At 53.3% G+C, this 3,198-nt stretch overlaps 1 protein-coding gene across 1 annotated transcript in view; it reads right to left on the bottom strand.

The window, feature by feature from the left end:
- Positions 1–3,198, bottom strand: part of SLC16A1 (solute carrier family 16 (monocarboxylate transporter), member 1) — a 16,306-nt gene that overhangs the window by 8,729 nt on the left and 4,379 nt on the right.

Here is a 3,198-nt window from a genome sequence, read left to right as displayed (position 1 = left end):
AGGCTACGGCAGGTTTCACGAAAGTACTCAAGCATGAAAACAATTCACCTTAAAAGCTCAAAACCAGAAAGGATTAGAAAATAAAATAAATGGGGAAATGTCACCCAGGCTTGCTGAAGTGTGGGATCCCCTTAGAGAGGTTGAACAGAAAGAGGCTGATTCAGAGGGATGTGGAAACCAGCAGGGTCAGACTGCTCATGCCTTCCCATGCTGCAGCTGCTGCACAGCTGGATCACACCCTGGAGCTGTGGTTACTCAAAAAATAAGGCTGCTTCAGGCAGCAGAGAGCAGCGCAAGTCATCCCAGGGAGGAAACGCAACCAGAGCAGCTGCTCACAAACGTGGTTTACAATATGCAAAGCAACAGGAATCACTACAGTCCCCAGAACTCCTGTGTGCCCCTGCGATTTTAGAACACACTTTCTGACACCCCATGGCTCTCCCCGGCCTCGCAGCCAGAGCCTCCACCATCAGCCAAGGTGGGGACATCAGGCTCCGTCGCCAGAGCCCACCCCTCGCTCTGCAGTTCTCTGCTCTGCTGCTCAGGCTTCCACTTGAAGAAAAAGCCGCCTTCAAGCAGGAGAGGTCTCTCCAGAGCTCCCCCGGGTCACACCACGCACAGCGACAACTTCAAAGCAGCGTGCTGGCTCAGAGAGGTGCAACCTCCTATTTATAGCACACATTCTTTCAGACTCGCAGCGATTACCATCTCATCCACGGCTGCCGACATGCCAGCATCTACCTGGCATGTCCCCTCGTGCCCTCGGCACACCACACAGTACTGTGGGCGCCCACCTTGGTTTCGCTCGCTCTGTGTCACTTCGGTGCACATCCGAGGCCGGGATCCAGGCTTCTGGCTGAAGCGCAGCCGGTGGCCCTGAGCCGCAGGGAGCCCCCACTCCCACCTGGCACCAGAGGCACAGGCGGCAAAGTTACCTGATATGGCACCGGGTTTGCCAGAGCCACCTGACACCCGGACGCGCTCAGGTGATGCCTCGGACCCACACGGGGCAAGAGGAAGCAAAGCACGGGAGGACGGTTTCTGTAACCCGCTAAGACTGGTTTAGCCCGACCCAGACACCGATTTTTTCGCTGGCAGGGTATTTTCCTGCATCCTGGCCAGTGCCACACATGACCATCACGAGCAGATCCGAGCCACCCCGCTGCTCCAACAAAGGAATCATTTACAAGACGCTGCCCCGGGCACGCCTGCAGCTGAACTATGCCCAGGAGCCAGAGGAGCCGATTTCCTCTCCCCGACCCCCGGGGACCGCAGCTCCTCTGAGCAGCCCGTCCAACACCGGGCCAAGCCCACGCCGGCGGGGTCCGGCTGCGGGCAGGCCCCCGCAGCAGAGCCCGGAGCCAGCACACACCCACAGGCACCAGCCTGGCACAGGCAGTCGGGGAGGAAAGTGCCAGGCTCTGCAGAGGCTCACCACGTACTTTTGGCCTCTTGGTATGGGGAGCAGCCCACCTGCCCGTCACGCTCTTTCTGAAAAGCCAGTATGAACACTGGGTTTTGCTTAACATCACTCCCCCACGTGAGCTGCACACTGGAGTTTCCAGCTACCTCTTGCTTTGAGTCATACTGAGTTTTCACAGTGTTCAGTGAAATTTAAAGCATCATCTAACTACACTGATTTGTCTGAAACATTTTTAAGAGATGAGACTACTAGGTGTTGGCAATAAAAACTACCAGCAAGGAATACAATCTGTTTGTTAGCACTAATTAAAACTACTGGCAATAAAAACTACCCAAAGCAAAAGCCAGGGGTGCTGATGAGGTGTTGGGGATTTTTCCCTTTTGCTCCCAAGACACACACACAGAGGTTTAATTCTTCCACCACTCCCGAGGAGCTCGACTGCACCAAGATTACTGCAGCTTATTTCATCTATTTGTTCTTTCCCTGCGAGCAGCATTCCTCCTCCTGTGAGTGCTCAGGTGGCATCTCTCTATAAAAAAAGACTTCTGGCAGGTTAGACATGACCTCTCTTGCTGAGGCACAGTGAAAAGCCTTGAACTGTACAAGGTCTGAGAGCATGAAGCAAGATTCCCAAAGCCTGATGCCAGAGGCTTTACATGATGAGTTCTGCGTGCCACAACGTTTTTCCCTGACTCACTGAAAATCCTTATTAAGAAAGACCAGTTTTAGAAAGCTCTTCCTTCAACCGCATTAAGGCTTCTTGCTGATTTCCTCCTTGCCCCCACACAGAAGTAGTTTCCAACAAGAGAAAAAAAAAAAGCACATGTAAGGCAGCCAGTTCAATTGGAAAGCTTCCCTCCCCTTTGCAAAAAGGAAAAAAAACCCACACCCAGAACATAGTTATGACATTTACAGCTCTGTTTTGGAAGAGCTGCAACGTGTAAGACGTGTTTGGAAACCAAATTCACAGCTGCCAGGCAGCCAGTTACAGTTTGCCCTATTAGGAAATAAAATAACCATATTTGCAGTAATTAAGACTGATGAGACCAAGTAATGACTGCAAGTATCACATCTGCTCCCCGTAAACGTCTTGACTAATCTGCAGGAATGGGTAGCCTACAGCAACCCTCCTCTGCGCAGCAATGGCGAGAGCACAAATTTGGGCTACTCAGGCAATGAGGACTGTATCATCTCGAAACAGATCCCGCAGAAGACTAAAACCCTTTCCGTCTCCCAGGTCCTACACACAAGCACTGTTATCCCTTCTCCGGAGGGGCCTGGAACAGGAAGATTTCAAGAGTTTTAGTTACATAATGCGGCAAATTGCTGCACTTTTAAAAGCCCCAGATTGGCAGGACTCCAGAGCAGAAAGACAGAGGCTCACATTTATAAAGCACTGCAAATGCCGCAAAATATTTCTGGGGCAAATCTTTGTGAAAGTGTCCTCACACTGCTCCTTTTTGGGGTCAGAGGAAGAGGGATGTCCCCCGCCCATGCAGGGGGCCATGCCCAGGCACCACGCACCTCTGCCTCCCCTCACACATCCCTCCAGCTCAAGGCTTTCCTACGCCGGGCATACGCTCACCTGGCATTTGCTGCCACGTGAGCTTGCAAAACCTTTCCCACAGAGCTCGGAGCGGCTGGCAGAGCTGAGGCCAGAGAAGGGCAGGCTTCCCCGCTCGGCCGCAGGGCGGGCAGCAGAGCCCCAGCTTCTGCTCCCGCAGCCCATCACCACCCTGGAGCCCGCACAGGCTGGCAGGGCTGCCCTGTGCCAC

Source organism: Pygoscelis adeliae, unplaced genomic scaffold (assembly GCF_000699105.1).
Source record: "Pygoscelis adeliae isolate BGI_AS28 unplaced genomic scaffold, ASM69910v1 Scaffold189, whole genome shotgun sequence".
Classification (NCBI taxonomy): Eukaryota; Metazoa; Chordata; class Aves; order Sphenisciformes; family Spheniscidae; genus Pygoscelis; species Pygoscelis adeliae.
This window is presented reverse-complemented; position numbering and strand designations above follow the sequence as displayed.